Source organism: Augochlora pura, chromosome 2 (genome assembly GCF_028453695.1).
Source record: "Augochlora pura isolate Apur16 chromosome 2, APUR_v2.2.1, whole genome shotgun sequence".
In the NCBI taxonomy this organism is placed as follows: Eukaryota; Metazoa; Arthropoda; class Insecta; order Hymenoptera; family Halictidae; genus Augochlora; species Augochlora pura.
In genome coordinates, this window is record NC_135773.1 from 3,256,578 (window position 1) to 3,280,170 (window position 23,593).

The 23,593-nt window shown below is 38.5% G+C and overlaps 1 protein-coding gene across 1 annotated transcript in view; it reads right to left on the minus strand.

Annotated features, from left to right (window-relative positions):
- The window catches only part of LOC144478230 (cilia- and flagella-associated protein 58), a 115,591-nt gene that overhangs the window by 68,712 nt on the left and 23,286 nt on the right, over nt 1–23,593 (minus strand). The gene's annotated exons all lie outside the window — the stretch shown is intronic.

Below are 23,593 nucleotides of genomic sequence, written 5' to 3' on the forward strand. Positions count from 1 at the left end.
TATCAGATTTTAATTCCATTATGGAAGAATTTCGATTTTTGGGTAAATTTTCAGTCTTTTGGGGGATAAATTTTTAGCTTTTTAGGGGTACATTTTTTTGGCCAATTTTTTAATGGGGGTAATTTTTGGGGTTTTTGACCACTTTTTTAACTTTTTTAGGTCAATTTTGGGTTTTGTACGTATGTAAACTATATACATATTTCAAAATTATATAACAAAATTTGAATTATATATAAATTATATATAAAGGCATGTATAAATTAGATATAAAAACGTATACAAATTATACATAAAACCGTATACAAATTATACATAAAACCGTATACAAATTATACATAAAACCGTACATAACCTGTAACAATGAAATGACCTGACTCAACGCCGCACAGAAAGAATAATTCTCTCCGCCAAGATAACGCGTACGCGACATAATAATCTCGCGCAATGCTATAACAAACCGCGGATTTTCATATCGGAGGGCGATTGAATTATACAACGTTATCGGAGATTTCGAAATAAAGAGCAGCGGGAATCATTCGCGGCGCAAAGGGTGCGCGTCGAACGTCCGCGACTCGAATTTATATCGGAAGCTGAAACCCGTGTAATGTTTATTCCGGCGGAATTTATTCGACGGTGGGGCACGAGCGATTACCGATTAACGTTCGCGCGCGTAAATATTAATTGCGGTCAAGATTCCGTGAAACGCGGAAGGTTGCGGCGGCGCTCGTTAACGTCACCGGCACGCAACGGTTATCAGACGCGACACGGTGCCGCCGATGAGAAAAACAAGGGTGCGCGGAAAACCGGCAATTTTGCGGACCGGATCGCGAGCCGGTCGAACGCAATCCCACGTGCGAGACGGCGCGGCGTTTAACCCTTTCGCTCCGACTAATCCTCGTCTGAATTTTTGTTATAACTTCTTCATAAAGCTGTATATAGCCTGTGTTTATATAACATTTTTTTCTTGGTTTGTGACATAGAATAGACTGACAAAGTTTGAACATTAAAGTTTGGGACACCCTGTATAAGCCCTTAAAGAATTATTATTTATACAACGAAGAGCGTATATACGAGCGTGTATACGTTGGAACCATATATATAATACTTTTATTACATAATTTTCCATGAGATAGTTTTGTTAATCAACAAACAGTTGACTACAGTATTTAAAAAAATAAATTATAATTACAAACTTTTATATTCTAGAAAGCAAAATGATGTTACTAAATATAATATATATTGTAAAATTTAGAGGACAAGAACTGACTTCTATTTTATAGCATTCCGTACCCCAGTGTCAATAATATTTAAAAAATAAATTATGATTACAAAATTTTATATTTTAAAAAGCAAAATGACACTGCTAAATATAATAAATATAATTATAAAATTTAAAGAAGAAGAAACGACTTCTACTTCGTAGCATTGCGTGCTCCAGTGTCAATAATATTTAAAAAATAAACTATGATTACAAAATTTTATATTTGAAAAGCAAAATGACATTGCTAAATATAATAAATATACCTATAAAATTTAAAGAAGAAGAAACGACTTCTACTTCGTAGCATTGCGTACGTCAGCGTCAACTATTCGGTAACGCGCTCCGTAGCGAAAGAGTTAAACCGCCTAAAATCGACGCACGCCGAAGGAAATAATAAAATTAACGGTGGCCGATTTCGATCGATTCGTAAATTTTCGCGAGCCTCGGCTCGGTGACTCTTGCTTCGAGTTAGGACAGCCCGTAGCTGCTTCTGTCAATTTAAGCAGAGTTCCCGGATGCGAGTCGTTTGCCCGCGTCGAGGTTGCCAGCGACTTTTCAGCTTTTCAAGAAGTTACCGCGAAAGTTGCGGCCACGGGCTTCTATTTCTCTTTCTCGCGCCGAGTTTATCCCTCGGTTTCGCACGGTCGCGCGCGCGCGCGCTACTTTTCGATGATAAATTTGTATACCGGCTAATTTAGCCGCGATTCGGACCGGGAGAGGCGTGGAAAGTTCGAAAACTTATGGCTGCACTCGGCCGCCGCCTTCGCGCGACACGCCGCGTCACATTTTATGCGACCTCTGGCAAAATGTGCTCGCGCGCGCGCGCGCGCCCTTTTTAAACGCGATAACTTGTTTGTGTCTGGTCGAGATGACTTCAGCTTATCTTTGACGTTGGAGGGACTAGTTTAATTGCGCGACGATAAATATTTTCTTGAAATTTCGCTTTTTATTGGAATAAAGAGAAAAAGAGGTAAGAGACTCTTGGTTCTTTTAATAACTTTTTTATCTGAACCAGGAATGAAAAATTTAAATATTAACGAATATTTTTATGATCTTACGTTTAATGTTGTTATGTTTATAATTATATTCGTAATTTATATTTATTTTTCTGCGAAAGAACAATTTTCAATTGCTCAACTTGGCGATCGAGTTATCATATTTTAAATAAAGTTAAATTACAGAATAATTCTTTTATTATTTAATAATTACTATTAGTTATAAATATATCGCCTGGATAAAATACATCTTTATAAAATTTGTTAAGGAAATAATCAGTTCAAACGAATAAATTGTAATAAAAAGACGATATAAAAATTCAAAGAAGCAATTGTCTAATACCCGAACTACTTTATAAAAATTAAACAACGGGGAAAAATGTCTTTTATCGACTAAAAAATTTTTTATAATAATAATAAGATACCAGCATCGTTAATTGATATTCTTGTGTTTCAATTTTTGTATTTTGTTACTTTGTTACGTGATTGTGTCAAGTTTTATTAATAATGGGTCGTCGCCATAAGTTTCGCGTAGACTCGCCTCAAATTTCGTTGAAAATGGGCGGAAGGGTTGCCGGGTTCTATTTGCCAGTAAATCGAATTTCGATTCGGCCAATCGATTTCTGTCAAAGTGAATGTTAATGCTCGGAAATTCGCGCTAAGCACTGCGAAACTATAATTTGATAAGGTGCCCCGGTAATACCCACACGTGTGCGCCGAAATTTCAAAGTTCTAATTCCCTACATCCTAATAGAGTTAAGTGTGTACTACATGGAAGGAATACAATTATACAGATAACATAGTCTGACAGAGTTGTGGCGGTGGAGGTCGATTGTTGAAGCGGCGCATCCTTCCCAACTAAAATCTAATATAATAGGTTGATTGCCGCATCGTTCACGCACGGTTAACGCAGTCCCTTGTGCAGACCTAGAAATTCGTTCTCGTCGCAATCAATGTCAAAACTTCGTTATACCTTTATATTAAAATATTGAAAAATTTCGCGTTCACTTTGCTATAGTGTATAATGTAGAAAAATTTTTAAAAATCAGTATTTTAATTATAAAAATGGCTAAGTAGAGAACTGGATCTAACATTTCTTTGTTTAATTAATTATTATACATTCACATCGCCATGAGATTCTATAGCATTTCGAGCATATATTGTATTAATAATACTCTGAGAAGTTTTAAAAAACGTCGCATTTACTTTACTATAGTGTTCCTATAATATAGAAGAATATAATATGAATATGATTAGAAATCAGTATATTAATAATAAAAATATCACAGCAGAGAATTGATCTAACTTTACATTTCCTTCTTCAACGAACTATACTTCGTCATGAGATTCTATAGAATTTCAAGCATAAATCCGCCGCATATTCGTATAAAAATGAAATTGCCAACCCGTGAAAAATTATGGGGGATGAAGGAGTACCTTTCGTCATCTGGCACACACGGCGTAGCTCCGCCCCCTCTCTTTCCGGTCAGGTAAATTATGTATCGATTATTGACGTCACCGAGCCGCTGTAATCGATTTAGATTCGACTTAATACCGTCATGTATGATTCCAATAGTTCTACGCCGCCCTTCAATTATGAAATTCATCTATCATGCACGGACACGGTTGAAAGATTTAAACAGAACGTTACAGAAAATTCGATTCTTCGCGGGGGATGATATTTAATTTTTAATGTGTCGCGATTACGCATTCTGTTAATCGATTAAGTTCGTTGCTCGCCGAATGCGTCGGAAATTCGAAACCGTCGCAAATTATTATCGAATGTCCGATCGTCCCGTGTAAATCGTAAATACCTACATATAATTACAAAATTATTATTTTAAAAGATTGATAATACCGTTGACAGCGACGAAATTGTTGAAAATTCTCCGGAATAAATGTTACGAAAAGATTCGCATGAAAAGTATATAATAATTATTGTTTCAGGTATTCTGCTTTAAATATGTATTAATCACTGATCGAAAATAAAAAATTAACTAAACCAAAAGTAGAAGAAAACTTAAAATTATTTATATATAAAAATTATTTGTATATGTAAAAATGATTTATATATGTAAAAATTATTTATGTATAAAAATCACTTATATACGCAAAAATTATATATATAAAAAAATGACCTATATACGTAAAAATTATTTACGTATAGAAATACCTCGTATCGATTTTGAATTATAAAATGTACAGGTTAGGTTGTATACGTGCAGAAACAATTTGGCTTGAGAGCGTGCGCCAGTCACGATAATCCATTTTCGTGCAGACACTTGCCACGGGCCAGTGGCCAGCGCCTATTTGTTACTGGCCGGTCGGATAAACGAAAAAAATTGATCGGCTGTTCGGCGATGCGTAACAATACGCGGACGGTATAAGTTTCGCCGCGGGAGACGCTGAGGGTTGCTTTTGCCGATTCTCCGGCGAAGCCAGAGCTACAAACGAAGGGTTCGTTTGCATGTAACGGACGCGGCTTACACCGAAAGTCCACAACCTGCGTTCAACCCCTTAATCCTGTAGGCAATCCGGGCCATTTTGAAATCGTAAACTTCCCAGAAAGTACAGGTATCCCCTGATGCGAAATCTGTGTATTAGGGCGGAGACTTCGAATATGGGACACTCGACGGCTTGTCGAAAAAAATCATGCGTTTGCTACGCACGGTGTTCCATTTCGCTACATTTTTGTTCAGAATTTTAAATTAATAAATCTCGAGTTTTCGCTGAAATAATTTCGAAGCGAAAGGGGATGTTAATTCTACGTAATTGAAGAAATTAAGATCTATCGACGCTCGAGTGAAAACGGCCATTTTGAGACGAAGAAGGGAGATTAGGGATGAACGCTCGAACGACGAGATGCTATTTTTAACGCGTTCTTTAATTATAAAACATTTTAATACTTTATCTAGATGAAACGATCTTAAAAGTATTGATTGCCAAGCTGCTTCACACTTTGTCGCAGAGAACGTTGATTGTACCAATTAGGGTAACAATAATTATTCAAATATCTCAATCTTCTTGATTAGATTATACTATTTTTAACTTGTAAAAATAGTCTCACAAAGCACTTCAAATTGTATATCGTAAAGGAGCTCGACTATTTTGTAATTATTTAATACAAATAGTGCAGGAACACCGAATCAAAATTGTCTCAGGAAGTGCATCACACTGTACATTGATTTTGATCTTACAAATAAACATCGACAATATTCCATGTTTATAAATCTTTAAAAATTTGCTAAACTTTTACCAAAATTAATTTGATCTGCCACAAAGAAATTGTAATTTTTAAAAATAGATTTTGTAGAGTCATCACGTCAATCGACCGGAAATAAGCGCAAGTAGTATAGCCTAAAACAAGCGCATTTCGAAAGGCTCGCCACCCGTCAAGCAAAGAATTCGTAGACGAGAAATAATCGAGGCGCAATAAAAGTCCGCGGATCAGCTATTCGCGCGTGCTTTTTGTCAGCGGGAACTTTCAAATATAAATTTCCGTTCGCGCAGCGTGTTCCATTCTATAGGGTGACGCCGCCGCCGCCGCGAAGTTGGAACGGACGCGTCTGTGTACAGGCCACGGGTACCGGTGTTCAGTCCCTTATAGTTCGCCCCGGGGGAACTTTGTTCATTATTCATATCCCTGTCACGGCGTACAGATTTCGCGACTAGCTAGCTTCCCGATAAATATCTTCGCGCGTCCACGAACTTTTATTCCCAATAATTCCGCGGCCAGGCGGGGGAGGGGATAGGGACTGTGTAAATAGAACCGACCCGGAAACTAGACGCACTGACCCAATAAAATAGAGTACCTCATTACTTTAAGTGGAACAATATATGAATCGCCATATTTTACGTGGCCGCCGAACTGTTTCATTCGATTCGACAACGTTCCCCTGTATAAGCCTGTCCCCAAATTACGTAACAACGGGGACGAAGCGAGCGAAAATAGAAAATTCTCAGGTGCGATCATTCTTTCGTTCCCGAAGCGGTCGAAGGTGTGTCGTGTACTATGGTTGCAACATATTTTCATTTCTTGCGAACTAAAAGACTATGGTTTCAATTAAATTATACCATTATAATTTTCATGATTATTATACGGTATTTTACAATTATTTACAGTATTATACAGTAATTTACAGTATTTTACAATAATTTACAGTATTATACAGTATTATAGAATATTTTACAATATTTTACAATATTTTACAATATTTCACAGTCTTACACAGTACTTTAAACTACTTTAAAGTACAGTACATGTATAGTACCTTACCAGGGAAACAAATATCTATCTGACCACTGTCTCCAACAAATTAGCTCTCGAAATTTTTAACATCGCCTAAAGATCACCGCAACGAAAAACGACGCCGTCCATAATTATCGGATGTCGCGAGTAGAATTAAATGCGAAATACCGTCGCGGGGTACAGTTCCGCCGTGGCAATTAATTTCGAATGATTTCCTCGCGTCGAAAGTTAATCCATCCATGGAGTTTCGCTCCCATTCCGCATAGATTTCCGATAGAAGCTTCAGCAACATTTAGTTTCCACTTGTTCAACGCTCATGACACTTGCGTGCAGTTCCGTTTTCGCGAAACTCTCTCTCTCCAGCGAGCTACGCGCGACAGAAACAATTATGAAAGACGCGCGCATGTGTGCGCGACGAGTGTGATCCTGCGAATTCGGTGCACGGGGTGGGTGTGTGTGTGCTTGTATTAGGTCGCTGAAAATTACTTCGCGCGCTGGGAGATTAGAGATCCGCGAGTAGTCCGCGTTAATTTGCTCCGTGTAATTCGTCTTTCTTCGATCGCTGCTTGCGATATTAATTTTTCTTAATATGAGAGAAGCAGAACGATGTTTAAAGTCTTGTTGTACTTTGTCGATATTTTTTTAGTAATTTTAATTTATTATAACGTTGACAAAATCTTGACAAGTCTATGTTAATTTATTCCCTGTAATTTCTCTTGCTTCGCGTTTTGCAATATTAATTTTAATTAACACCAACAAAACAGTACACAATATAGCAAAATTTAATTGCACCCCGCCAAAATATTCTGAATAGTTTTAATTTATTATAATCTTGACGAAACCTTGACAAATCTATGTTAATTTATTTCCTGTAATTTTTCTTTCTACAATTGCATTTTGCAATATTAATTTTAATGAACACCAATCAAATAGTACACGATATTTAAAGTCTAACTGTACTTCATAGAAATATATTTTGTATAGTCTACATTTATTTCCATTACACGTTGCAACAATTCCGTATCAAAACTTCAGCGGGTCTATCTGCTTTTTATTATCTATTCATAAGAAACGGACTTCAACCTACGCCATTGTTATCGACTCTCTCGGCACAGCGATTTGCCTGCAGAATTTCCAGCAAGCCGTTCGATAATACCCGTGTCCTCAGACACCTCCTGAACTCGATTTTTGTGACATCGACATCATCGGTATCGTCTTTCGTAATCTTGCAGCCTTCGCTACCGATAATGGCGTTTTATGGCTGCGACGGTGTCAATGTCGAACCCTATACCGGCAGTTATCGCTTATCGAATGCACGGGGTTCATCTCGAAGGCGTCGCACTAAATCCCCTCGTCAAAATAACATTTCACGGCTCGTCCAGTCGATCTTAATGTTACGAATATCAGATTCGAGCATCTTAATGTCGAATTCGAGATTTGGATCGTCATTTAGACCGCCACCAGTGACGTAGTTATCATTACACTTCGCAGATGAGATTAAAGTTTTCAGTTACAGCTTCAGTCATATTGTAGTTCAATTATATATATTCCTTTTTATTTTATAATATTTTAAAAGAGCTATATGTATATTAATTTCGTCGAGTATTGAATTTAATGAGTTGAAAAGAATTCTCAAATTCATTAAATGATTTCGCAGTTTATATCGATTACTATACACGGTATAGTAACGGTATATTAGTATACATTATTAGTATACACGGTATTACCAAAAATGTAGAAAACTAACCGTAAAAAAATTCGCCAAAAACCGCGGCGAGCCGAGCGTCACGCGGACGATTTAATCAACGAAAGGAAAACCGCGCCGGCGCGGCGGCCCGCGGAGCATAATCCGTGTAATCAGAGGATTTTAATCTCGGCGACAGCATTGAACGCAGCCGGAGCCGAACTTTGCATGTTCAACGAGTTAACGAAAATTGACAGGGTATGACCGACAAGGCATTATCGCGCCGGTGACCGCAGAGCACGATCGACGGCATTATCGATCGAAATATTTCGCCGGTTTGCAGCACGACCCTGTACAGAGGCGGCAGCGGCGCGGCGTTCCAATTCATTCGAATGTTAATTAATCCCCCGGCCGTCCTAGAATCCGGGCAACGGTGTTCGACGAAGGGCGGTTGGAATCGCGATAGGTTCCGCGGCGCTCGTCGATTTTTCTTTGATTTTTGGAAATTGGATTTCGTGTCGGACGCGTGCCACGGAAGAACAAAGGCGGACCGGGCCAATCTTGGATACTCTCGTCGTCCACCTTTCATTTATCGGCCCAACCGCTTCTTTCGCTCTCAAAGGGAACACCATGGGACACCGCGAACGCTCGAAGTAATTCGAGTCCGCTTTATCCCCTCGGGATCGGCCGGTTTCATTTCGGTCTATGAAGCATGTGCGTTCTATTCGAAGACGTTTTATTCGCCGGCATTTAAGTCTTGTTGGTGCTCGGTTTAAAACGTAATCCGCGAACAAGGACTCTTAGAGTACTGCTAGGAGCTATGGTTATTAGATTGCGCCAGGAGTTTGCTTCGTTTTCGAGCAGTCTGCGGAATACGGAGTCGGAACGATCTTCTGAGAACGCGAGCGATATAATTTCAAAGGAAAGAGTTTTATACATTATTTCGTAGATAAATGTAGTAAAATATATAGGTAATCGATTTATATATAAAACTTTTCTTTATTTTGTTGTATGGTTTACCTATGGCGACGCAGAAACTGGGATATCTACCTTAGCTGTATAGCAAAGATTTATTCATTTTCGAGAATTAAATAAATCATTTTATTCCTATATGATTTTATTTTCTACTAGGATACATTGTTAGCTTACGTAAAGATTGTTAAGGCTATAGAATATTTAATAAATTATTTATTAATAATAATGATGCGAATCTGGCGTTACCAGCTGCGACACTGTGTACAGTATATGCGTCAAAGTAACTCTCAATTGCATCTTCTTCGTTCTTCAGTGACGTAATGAATAAGCTACGAATCTTTATGCAAGATAAAAGTTTAGCTGCATCAATTGCAAGAGATGGGGGAGCGAGATCGATACTTCGTTCTTTCTGTAACCCTGAACGCGGGCGCGGCAGTTAAAGTTACATAAAGCGGCGCACGGGGTGCGCGACACCCCGAGAGACCTCTAAAAATAATACCGGGAACAGAATCACGCTACTCTGGCCCTTAATTAAAAGCTGATACGGTTATTGACGGCTAGGTGACGCCACTTAACGTTTCGCTAAAAAATATATAGGAAAGTCAATTATGAACAATTGTTCTTGGTCGAAGAATTACTTCGATATTTTTGGAATTAATATACTGTTTAATTATTTCTCCCTTTTTTACTGTTTTAGATAGCTCCTAATTATTATAAATAATCGTTACATTATCCGTCAATCATTCACATCATTTTGCAGAAAATTATTATAAATAACTGATCAAAATTTTATTGTTATGCATCTTTTGACAGAGACTAGGAAATAAATAATTTTGTTACTTGAAAAGTCATGCACTGCAATATTTAGCAAGAAACGACATTGCTGGATGTTATTATAGAAATATTGTTATATATTTAACACGTCAATTCATATTATTATTAATATGTTAATCCATATCATTCATTCACATGTTAATTCAATATTTAAATTGCAAGTGCATACGCAAGCTACAAAGAAAATATTAAAAATATATATAAGATATATATATAATACATAAATATAATAAAATAAAGTAAACCGTATATAATAAAGTAAAATATAAAATATAAATTACAATGAAATATGGTAAAAAATATATAGTGAATTGTAGTTCAATATATATAATAAATTATAGTAAAATGTATATAATGAATTATAGTAAAATGTATATAGCGAATTGTAGTTAAATACATATAATAAATTATAGTAAAATATATATAACGAATTATAGTAAAATATATACAATAAAATGCACCGACATATATATAACAAAATATACTAAAATATGTACAATAAAATATACCAAAATATACATAATAAAACACACAGAAGCACAATAAAATAAAACGCACGCAAAAAAAAAATATTCCGAAGCGTAAACATTCGTGGGAAGGGGGTAGAGATCGCGGAAAATTCCGGTATCAAACAAGTACGAAGCTGCCGCGTATCTGAATCACGTGAAATATACTTGACGGAATGAACTCGGTTTCCAATTCCGGCTGTGTCCGGTACCGCGGGGTGGGGGGGGGGCACGCGGGGGTCGCGCGTATAAAATATCATCGGCCGTCGTTCGTTATCGTTTTCTATTTATCCGGCGGGGCGTCGAGCAGATCGGCCGCGCGAACAACGCGCTCTGGCCCGCGTCTCCCCCCACCACCTCGCTTTATGAATACATAAATTCGCCGGTTTATCCGGCGGTAGAGGGGGGGATGGAGGGCGCATTTTTCCGGAGCCGTCCCCATCAAATCACGTCGCGTGCAATTAGCGGAGTATACTATCGGGAGCCGGTGCGGGAGCGATCACGCGGACGTGTAATCGCGGGATTCAATTCGATTCGAATCGACGGGGATTTACAATTGGCAGGCGTGTGTCGGTCGGCGCTATTTGCATTCCGCGAAATAAACAACGCGGTGCCGTGGGAACGGCGTATAATAATCAGCTGACGGGGCGCGGATAAACTTGTTCCCCCTATGATTGTTAACGGCCGGACGGCGGTCTTTTTTTTTAACGAAAATGCGTCTAACAAAGGATGACCTTCGATTGAAACATTAAAAATGCTCCGAATTTTATAGATTTAATTTTACATATGCTATTATTTTGCTTGTATAAATTCGCTCTAAGAAGTGGCAATTAACCCCCGAAATTTTCATTATCTTATATTTTACTGTCATAAAATAGTCAGAGGAAAAAATAAAATAAAAAGAGGAAATAAAATGTCTCCAACTAAAATTTTTAAAAATCTTACAGATTTAATTATAAATATGCAATTCTTTCTCTTGCATAAATTCACTTTAAGAACTAATAATGAACCCCCGAATATTTCGCAATTTTATATTTCACTGTCATAAAATAGTCAAAGTAAAAAATAACATAAAATGAAGAAGTGAAATGTCTTCAAATAAAATTTCTTCGTAATCGTAATTCATAGTTGAAATCGTCAGGAAGGATGTATATTTATGTTAATTTCCCGTAAGACAAATACAAGGTTTGTCGTATCGCTGTATCATAATTTATTGTTTCAGGCATAGTCGAGACTGTCTAAACTAACAACGAAGGTTCTTACGGAAGCGAGTGCAACGTGGCTCTCGGGCGTTGGGAATTGCTGTTAAATCTAATCATGATGATTGTGTAAGACGCGTGGCAGTCTCAGGAAGTGAGCCAGCTTCAAATTGTTCTTGGAACTTAACTAGAAGAAGTGATTATGGCTTCCGCACTATTACAGAGATGTGTCGCGCGAATCCTTAATATTTACAGCATAAAAATACCAATAAAGAATGCTTCCAAATAACGATAATTAACTGTCCGGCAAACGAATTTCAAAGCAAATAAAACAGCAATTAAATGTAAATTAAAAACAATGTTGTTGTTAGTTTAAAATGTCGCGAGTTAAAATGCTCGTTTCCTCCCCTCCCTTCATATTTCTTGCCTTTTTTGCGCGCGCAAATAACGACGATCGTTATCAAACAGATCGGAAGTTTAATTGAAAATCTGCACCGTTATTAACTTTTAACTTGGCAATCGCCGACGTTTCCCCGGCAGATAATCGCGCGAAGCAATTAAATAAAGAAATTACAGACACAGAGAAGTTTCAATAACAGTGCATGGCCGAGCGCAACTTTTCCGCAACTCCCGCAACAATGCGATCGAGTTTCATTCCTGTTTTGAAATACATGCTCAACGCCTCGCGCCCGTCTATATTCAACGCACGCTCGGATTACCGTGCAATGATAAACTCCTCGCGGTAATTTTTAATCGCGTACTCACCGTAGAAGCAATTTTTGCCCGCGCGGCTCGACTTTCCCGTTGTTCAACCCGATCCCCGTCGAAGGTTGACGACATTCACCTGTCCGTTATTAATCCATAACTTCAGCCTTAATAATTTTTCTTATTTAATAATAATATTCTATTTCACGGTATTATTGCTAACCAAATTGTTCCAATGTATTATGAAAACTGCCAAATTGCTCGGTTCGACGGTATTCATTATTGACGCACGATGCCGTTCACCGTTTAATCGCGATCGATCGATTATTATGTATATTCCAATTAATAGACAGCTCGTGCATTAAATTTCGACCGCGATTACCCCTCGTTAGAAAGTCGCCGAATCGATGGGATACGCGTAAAGCTTCTGCGAGTAGAAAGAGTCTCGTTCAATGGCGGAAGAATATGTCTCGTTGGAAGAAAAATCACCGCAAAATAAAAAGTAAAAAAAAAGCCCCCTCGTAATCGTTCGCGATACGTGTTCCACGGGCCACCGCCGTGAACGCGATTATTTCCCCAGGCAATTGTTCAATACCGGGAGAAAATCGTTTCGTGGATGTGTGCCGGCCGGGCTCCGCCTCGTTAAATTGAGAAGACCACTTTAGATTGCTCGAAAGCGATACTCTAATCCCTCAACATCCTGAAGCCTCCGCTGTTCTCACTTTCCACCGTAATTCCGTTCCCACGGAACAGTTCGACCAACGACATTATAACGCAATTTGCCGAAGTATGAAACCGTTTTAATTTGTCGCCGCGCGCGCGCGCGCGCTCCGCGAAACTAATTCCACAATGGGTTCTTACAATTTTCTCGGATCCACCCGGATAAAACAATCTCGGCATCGTGTTTCTCATTTTGTTAGAGCGTAACTTTATTTTCAATTTATCGGGCGGACCTCTTTGGAAATTATTAATTAGAGTACTTGTGGGATTTTTAGTTTTATAAGATGGAAATGTTTATTGGTGTCGACTGTGGTATTTTTTAATGTTCAATCTGGATTTTTAAATTTTTTAGATAATAGTATAGTTAGGTTTATATTGTTATTGCATTATTAAATATAAAATCTTAACTTTGGTAAATATATATCTCAATTTTTAGAAAAAGGAAGTAAAATATAATTGTTTATTAACTGGTCCCTTTTAATGTTCAATTTAGATTATTCAATTTTTTAGATAATATTAATATGAGATTCTTAAATACAAATCTTAACTTTGAGAAGCTCATAACCGATTTCAATTTTAGGGAAACCAAAGTAAACAATTTTATTTTCTGAACTAACTGTTTTATTACTTTTAAAAAATATGCGATTTTATACATTTTGTACAATTAATTCTATCCAAAGTACGACTTGCCTAACGTCTGCGATTATTCTTTGAGAAATAACGAGGAATTTGTTTATTCGAGCTAAAGGCACAGCATTATTTGCGGATCGATGTAATGCCCGGGCACATTCTAAATTATCATAACCGCCTGGTTTACTCGGAAAACTATAAAGCTGTGAGCCAGTAGATGTCGCATGCATTAACATTTTACTGATAAAGTTCCCCGGAACTAGACTTGTTAGAGCTGCGTGTATCGCCGTAGGATTAATTGCCGGCAATTCCCAGGTGAGCGAATTTAACCTAGCATTAATTTATGCGAGCGAGCTACCCCATCTAGATGCACGGGGTGTTTCCGACTCCGGTCGGGCGATTCGCAAAAAAAACATTGAAGAGCTCGAATGACGGAAAAACCAACCTTTGGATACAGTGCATAAGCGCGCGTTAAACGGTACGCGAATCTCCAAAGGATAAACGCAAGCTGGAAATCTGAAATTTGAAATCACTTTTTCTTGTTAACATATTTGCGATTTTTAACAATTGTCGCTAGGAAAATAACTGACTGGATTGATATTGTTTCTATGTTTGTAGTTAAAAGATAGCATCGGTTAAAAAGCAGAAAATCGTGATTTGTGTGGAATAATAATTTAATATTTTATTAATATAATTTAATAATTTAATAATTGCATTAATATAATAGAGAAAATTGATTTGGAAAAATATTTTCAGTATATTGATATTGCAATACATTTAAACTTGGTGAATATTAAATTTGATTAAAACTGAAAAATTGGCAAGAAGATTAACAATTTTTGATGAATTAATTATTTTTCAGTGCACTTTGAATTTTGCACAGTGAATGTATAGTGTGTACACACATTTAAACGAATATCGAAACAGACAAATTGATTAAAATTATTCCTGACAGTAGTCAAAACCAGTCATCATCTGCCAGTAGTTATAGGGAGACAATGATCAGACTAATTCTGAGCTCCCACTAAAATACTTAAAGAAAAATATTCATTATCAATATTAATTCTTGAAATTTCATATATATTTTAAAATTTACTACTACTGAGCAATTAAGATTTCATAACTGTTACTGATTGTTGTACTGTATAACTCTCGCCATTATTGCACGCAATTTGCCGATTTCAATATTGAAACTTCTCATATTGCAATTACAGAGGTTACAATAGTGCTTTTAATAAAACAATCATGGCAGAGCTTCAATTGTTCCTGCGAATATTACGAAAAAGTTAATATAAAAATATACGTTTGCAATTTCAACAGAAAATTAAAAACAAATTAGTATTTGAGTAAGAGATCTTTTTGACAAAAATATTGCTGAGAATATTTAGTATAATATTTAGTGTATAACACTAAGAGAATACTTAGCATAATATATAATTTTATATATCTATATATCTATTCTATTTTATTATATATTTTTATATATCTAATTATCTATTCTATTTTACATCCATTCTACATTCTAAACAAATTCCCTTTCAATTTTCCTACCTTAACAAAATACCTGCAAACGTCAATTAATCATCAATAACCTCAATCAACACTATCCCCGCTCCAATGGCAAATATAAGTCATTTTTTAGCACAGTCTCCACGTGTCGAGCTCGAGAAAAATGTTCAAAAGTCTCCGTCCACGGGCTATGTAGAAACACAAGGTGTGAAACGTGTTTCGAAGTTTTTCGATGACCGCGGCTCTTCTTCCACCGTGGAAGAAGTGGCTCGCGCAATAGAGTTACGTCGAACTCTATTTCTAAGAGCAGCGCGCATCGGGAACCAATACCGATAAAGCCGTGAAAATGGATGTAATACCTGGCGGGTAGTTCTCGGAGAGACATAACGCCGGCCAGAGCCCCGAGATATTATGAAGAACCAATTTCTTCCTAAACCGATTGATATTCCGGCAACTTCGATTCGTTTCCCCGTCACGAGCGCGCGACGTCGGGTCGAATCGAATTAGAGGGGGGGAAAATTAAGTTTCTTTCGCCGATGACGTTCCCTTGGACCGTTTCATTTCTGACTGTGTCTTAATTCCTTGCCAATCACGCTGCCACTTTTACCGTTATCAAGCCGCGTGTCCCCACGCGTTTATGACAATTGCACGGTTTTTGAGTACCAGCTTTTGCCAAACGTAAAATAATTAAAATTAATAATCACTTTTGTTTCATTTCTTAAATCGACAAAATATTCCATTATTTAATTTTGATTATTTTATATTCTATTATGTTATTTTGTATACTATTATTAGTAATGAGATAAAGGTAAAGTTAATAAAGTAAAACTAAAATAGATAATAGACAAAATAAAAATGAAATATATAAAATAAAAATTAAATACATAAAATAAAAATAAAATAGATGAAATAAAACTGAGATATATAAAATAAAAATAAAATAGATAAAATAAATATTGTCCATTACCATTGTCATGAAAATAGAAAAATGTTAGTACATTCAATTATTCTAACGACAGAAATGTTCACGGCCGACTGACCGGTCACAAACACGCGAAGTCCGGAATCTAGTAATTAATGGCAGATCGATAAATTATCATTAAGTTATCCGCGACATCGTGCATAATGGGAGGAGTGATTTGATTGGGAATCAGCGTCGCTTTCGCGCGAAAACGCGGTTTGCTCTCGGGTTTCGCCTGCGTTCAAGGAAATACCGGAGTCAATAAAACGCACCGAATATTTTATGCCGGCAATCCGTTCTTCAATATCCGAGTCAAATTGCGCCGATGTTCGTTGACAGGTTAAACCTGCGCACCTAGAACGCGTGTTCACGGCGGGGCGAGGCGCCGCGCCGTATCATATATATTCATTAAACGGCACCGTAAATATTGCACCAGCAAACTTTAACAATTTCCGCAAATAACATCCGGCCTACGTCGCCCGGCGCAACAACCGTGGAATCTAATTTTACTTTCTAATATTTTTTCTGGGATCTTGGTGCGTTTTAAATTATTCGAAGAATTCTAGATTGAAAAGGATTTTGTCTTGCAAATTTTCCGTAATTTCGCACGTTTTTATTATTGACAACTAGATCGTGAATTTTATGTATTCCTATCGCAAATAATAAAATACGTAATGGTATGAATACTTAGAAAATCGTAAAATATTGTTAGACCATTTTATTATATTTTAAGGATATTCAGAAAATCTTGAAATATTCTTAGACCATTTTATTATATTTTAAGGATATTTAGAAAATCTTGAAATATTGTTAGACCATTTTATTATATTTTAAGGACATTCAGAAAATCTTGAAATATTCTTAGACCATTTTATTATATTTTAAGGATATTTAGAAAACCTTGAAATATTGTCAAACCATTTTATTATATTTAACCGGTTTTTCTTTGTCTTGTATTTTATAGAATTCAGGTAAAAGATATCTCGAGTATGCTCGAATCTATTGGGAATATCAGCGATATAGTATCGTTTCTCTAGGAAGCAAAAAAAAAGGATCAACAATGTTTGCAATAAATGTACAGGAGAGTTCATCGATATTCATGCTGTGTAGATTGAATTTAGTTGATTGAAATATTTATAAAATCGATACTCTTGGACCGCACACAGTCTCCTATACGCTGTTATCCGGCCGGGATGAAATTCCAGGAGGATCGATGCATCGTATCAGATTCAATGTTTCAGTAGCCGACGAATAAAAAGCGTTTCGAATCAAAGCATCGCGGGCGCGTTCGGATAATTTTTCGGACAGGGTAACGCGATCTGAAATCGGATTGTTGAAACCGTATAATTTCGACAACTGAATCGAGCTTTGTACCACTTGCGCTGTCATAACCTATACATATAAAGGGAAGAACATTTCTTCGCAGAATCGGTTGTTATAGTAACCAACAATTTGATATTTATTATTGAGATAATACTGTTAGATTGTATTACTGTGAGTACTAATATTATTATATAATTTTTTAATTGTTACACACCTCTCGCAGTTGACAGAATAGATAAAATAAAAATGGAATAAATAAAATAGATAAAATGGATCGAATAAAAATGAAATAAATAAAATAGGTAAAATAAATATCATTTACTGCTAACACTATGAAAATATAATAACATATTATAAAATAATAATAATGATACGATAATTAAAATATAATAACACTAATGGCTGTAATAAAAAGAGCTATATAGTGATAGCTATAATTTAAATAACGAATGTCGCAGCGACAGAGAACAAAGTTCACGACCGAGTCCGTCGGAAAGAAAAGTAGCTCGATCGAACAACAGCCTTCTAAACCGGACTAAAATATTTAACTGGGATTCAAACCTGTTACCCCGGCCATTTAATACCGCGGCGGAAACGAAGTTCCAAACTGGATTCAACAATCGCCAAGTTTTCTGCAACTTCAATTAAAAGCACTGTCACGGGACTCGGTTGAATTATATTAAGTTGATTTTCCAAGATTAAGGCGCGCATCGCCCCTCATCCAGTTAGCTACTTTCTTCGCCATAACTTCGGCCGTTGTAAACGGAGTTCGGAGTTATCATTACCGCCGAAAATCTACGAAACTCGAAATTCGATTTCCGCGAGAGATCTATTCGTCCGCGATTATTCGAATAAGCGGAAACGTCGCGTTTCGTAATTGCTCACTGAGGCGCCAATGAAAATTGTTACATCATTTCCAAAATAATTCTAACATTATTAAAGACCCTTCTATTTAAAAGATTCTTAACCCCTTTCCGTACTGTAGCGAGTCTGACTCGCGATGAAGATTTTTACCCAAACATGAATATCGCGAGTCAGACTCGCGAACAGATACTTGGGCCAAACATAAACATTGCGAGTCTGAGTCGCGAACAGATACATGGGCCAAAAATAAATATCGCGAGCCTGAGTCGCGAACACATACTTGGGCCAAACGTAAACATAACAAGCCGAGCTCGCGGACTGATTTTTTGCCCGTGACGCTCGTGACTGAATGTTAGTTCCTCTCGGTACCTCGGAACAGTTAGTCACGATTCTTGTCGTTGCTGTTACGGAGCAGTTCAATTATTAAAATCTAAGAAACCCCTAGGCATCTATAAAGGTAAATAAATATCTATAAACGTAAAAGCATTAGAGTTTACTTCCTCAACTCCAGTATCGCGTAAAATTGACTATATCACAGGTATTGCAGGCATCTACATTTCGGATCTTATTGCGACTGTTTACAAACATCAGTCTGGTCTGTTTAGTGCCCGTTGATGCGGACCGCTCGGGCCCGAGTTTCGTCGAGCTAAATGGCACGGGAAGGGGTTAAAAACGTAACAATTTTATGTTTCACTCAATTTCATATTCATAAATTGCACTAAATTATACAAAATGGAAACGCAGCTGGTTAAAATAGCTATTTTATATCTATTCTTAAAATGGCCCGGAATGCGAAGGGTTAACACGTCACAACTACCAGAATCTTAACAGAACCTTTGCCATAAAGTAGAGTATTCACCAGACACGTCGAGTGCAAGATCCAAGAAACCACGAGACCTCGTCGCAGCCAGTTTTCCGCTGCAGAATCGCCGTACGAAATGAAATCGTAAAAAAGGCCGGGGTCGCGTTTCGCGGACGAAGGAGAGAGAGGACGCCGCGTTGTTATTGTTTCCTTGGAGCGGGTCGCAATTTCTCAGCGGCGTCGACAGAGGGAGCGGGGGATCGAGAGGGCCAGCGGCGGCGACCTCTTGGATAAAAGTTTTCCCTCGGTGAACCTGGCCGCCTGGGTTTCGGAACGCGGAACCGGTTGTTGGAACTTATGCGCGCGAACTGCCGGCAATATGGGAATGCTCGTTCCGCGTCCGCCAAATGTTCTCTTGGGGATTCCGGCTACACCTACTTTCATTTACATGCCGCGCGTAACGGATCGCCGCGACTCGCGGCAACCAGCAGAGAAAAGAAAGAGGTGGGATACAACATTTACGAGGACTGCGCCGCGTTACACGAAAATGCCGGGGCACGGTAATCCAGCTGCGAACTGATAACAATGCGAAACGAATGACGGTGTCTGCCGCGGGGAAAAAAGCATGAATTACGGCGGCGGTTGGTAGGGGGAGGTGGACCGGGTGATTGAAAATGTATGCCGTTTCCGGTGGAACGGCGCATTGTTCCGCGTTAAAACTGCCGCGCAACGAAAGCGAGGCGAATCGCCGGAATTGCTTTTTATTGCAGTCGGTAATTGGCGAATGTATGGTAATGGCTTCTCAAACTTTTTGCGGTTGGTGGGAATATTATATACATTGCTGGTTTAAGCTTGTCCGTTGTCTATTTCCACGGCTTAAGCGTCTTTAGCGTCAATTAAGTCTGTGTCGTTGGCTGCGATTGTGGAAATGCCGATTTCTTAATATTTTAATCCCTTGCTGTACTTCGACGAGCTTGACTCGTGATTATGATTTCAAACCATAACCTGTTAAATATGAATGTTATTTCGTCTTATTGAGTCGAAATAAAATTCTGTCCTTTTGCCACTAATATTTAAGCGCTAAAGTAATTCTAAGCACACTATATATATTAATTTTATTTCCCCTCTAAGAAATTATTCCAATCGAAAATTATTTAATCATTGTAACTGCGAAGATAAAAGTACTGCAAGGGGGTAAACAAATAATAGCTTTGCTTTTTGCTTCTCGTTCCTTTTCTAATGACACTATTTTGTTATATTCTGTTTTAAGGGCACTGCTGGAGAGAAGTGGAATATGCAGAAAAAAGGCAGAGACAATGGAACACTTAGGGTTGTGGACAAATGAGGATGATCATAGTAAATGTTGGCGGAAGAGGGCTGATGGAGTTGAGGAAGATTTTGGGGAGAAGGCAAAGATCGGAAGGCTGGAGGGGTCGGAGGAGGCTGAGGGAGGAAGTGAGGGAAATAATAGAGAGAATGTGAAATTACGGAATAGAACAATAGGTTATGTCAAGATTATATTAAGGGTGTAGGAAGTGAGAAAATAATAGACTAATAATAATATGTACAGTTACAGGATAGAACAATAGGTTAAGTTAGATGCAAGTGAGACAATATGAATAGAGAGACGCAGCAAGAAGCTATCCTAAACCAAAAGGCAAGGATTATAATAAATAAAAATAATGGTGATAATAATAATAATAATAATACTATATTCTGTTTTAACAAAGCCCTACCAACACCATATCACTCACACAAGTTAATGTTCCCCAGATTGCGCATCGCCTAAACGATTGACCAACGCAGCCACCGTGACAAATTCCAGCAGCTCGACCGAATTTTCCGTTTCGTTGTTAATTTCGCGACCGGCCCGTTGAACGGGCACCGAAGCCACGTACCAACGACCACGGATCAAATAAAGCGCAACTATCATCGGGGCCCGCAACGAAATCGCATACCTACAGATAGCATAAAGCGCGTTCCGCGAGGACGCGCGAGCAAACCGAGCGTAACGCGATGTCAGAACATCGATCACGAATTTAAACAACGAATAGAGAGATAGCTAACGCTAGAGAGCGAGCAAAACGCTTATGAGCGAGCGAGAGAGAAAGAGAGAGGGAGAGAGAGTCGAGAGGGGAGTAGAGAGAGGGTAGCAACCCGGCTATCAATTACACGGGCCGAACATTGACCGATCATGAATGCCGCATACGATTGAAATTAATTGAATGGTTCGCGCGATGGAAATGACGCGGGCGGCGAGGGCGTGCGCGCGCGTTGCGCGAAGGGGGATGCGGTTTAGCGAGTCGTTTCCGATTTGAAAACACGGTTCTCCCAGAGGGAGGGTGGGGGAGCTGGGTTCGAATATAACCATCCAAATCAGGAACAATATGGGCGCAGGAAGTCGGCGCGCGGCCGGCCAGCAGAGTAGGAAACTGGCATCCGTCCGGCCCGATACGAAATTTCGGTTCCACGTCGATGAACAATGCATGCAAATTCGCCGAATAATCCCCACGATGAATCGCGGCAATGCTCCCTACCTCCACCCTCTTTCTCCCTTTCTCGCTCTCTCTTTCCCTGTATCTATTTTATCTAGCTATTTATCTACCTGTCTCTTTCTTTCTCTTTTTCTGTCTTTTTTTTTCTCTTTATGTATCTCTTTCTCTATCGATCTCTCTCTGTCTCTCTCTTTCTCTTTCTCTGTCTATCTATGTATTTAACTATTTATCTAGCTGTCTATGTGTCCCTTTCTTTTTCTATTTCTCTCTCTCCCTCTCGCTCTTTTTCTTTATCTATCTATCTACTTAATTATCTCCGCCTGTCTCTCTTCCTCTTTCTCTGTCTATCTATGTATTTAACTATTTATCTAGCTGTCTATGTGTCCCTCTCTTTTTCTATTTCTCACCCTCTCACTCTTTTTCTTTATCTATCTATCTACTTATCTATCTTCTTCTCTATTTCTCTCTCTCTCTCTACTTACATATCTCTTTCTCTATCTCTCTTCGTCTGCCTCTCTTCCTCTTTCTCTGTCTATTTGCCTATCTATCTATCTATCTATCTATCAATCTATCCACTTATTTATTCAGCTACCTATCCATCTCTCCTATTCTCTATCTATCTACCGATTTATCCACCTCTCTCATTCTTTCTATCGATCTCTCTACTTATCTATCACTTTCTATCCCGTCCCTTCTCTCTCTTTCTCTCTTTCTCTTCGTCTCTCCCTGTCCACCTTTCTCGCAAATTACCAGCCAGTCGTCTTCTCACGGGGAAATTGATACCCTTTGTTCGGCAGTTGGAAATAAGCCGTCGGAAAATGAGCAGCGCCGCGCGAAGGATTTTCTCGACCGCGCACGAACGCGGGGGGTCGGCGTCGGCGACCGGCTCTCGTACGGCAGTCGGTCCCGCGTCATCAACAGGTCTATCAACAGGTGAGAATGCCGATACAAACGTGGCCGACGAATGACGAAAACCGTCGGCGAGAGAGCCCACCTGAATCACCCCGTCGTGCACACGTACCGCCGTAACCGCGAACTTTCGCGACACGTGCCGCACCCGACCGTGAGCGACGCCCGGCGAATTTTCCAACGAGACGTCGAAATCGATCGCCTGGGGCCGCATCATCCTCGAGGATAGGTGCACACGAACCGCACAACACGGGCTTCCGGGGCACGGATAACTATACCGCGTGCCGAATGCTTTCTGGCATTGCGCGATCCCTGGATACCGGTTTCGGGGCCGGCCCGCGCGGAGTGTTGTATTTCTGGAATCTAGGCGGAGCCAATTGAATCTCGATAATTAGCAGCTTGTGCGCAATCACGTTATTAATTAGGAAACGGATATCCCGCTCGTTACAAAATTGCAACGGGAATTCGGTTACGGGAGGATCGCGCTGGATCGCGGGCTATTCTATTTGATCCTGCCGTTTCGTTTGTTCGAAGTTTGTGCGAAGGATTCGGAAGCATTAGGTCCAAGTCGATTCACTTTAACATTAAGATAAACAAGGATTTTATAAATTAAATATTAGGCCGAAAGATGACATACGAGTGACTCTAACACTTTACCGACCGGTTATTCCAGCCTTAAACATTTTTATAATATCATAATATTAGCATTAAAGAATATTTATTTTATCTATTTCATTTACCTATTTTGTATTAACTTTATCTACTTATTTTCTATTTATTTTATTCATCACTAAATGTATCTAATATTTAAACAGTTATATAATTTACTGCCATGACCGATCGATAAAGTATTAATTGGACGAGAAATAAAAGAAAAATGTCGACGTTCGATGAGAAAAATAATTATCTTTCAACGAATTCGTTAGGTAATACTCTCATTAATTTAACTGCTGCTATCTAGTGCTTATTTAT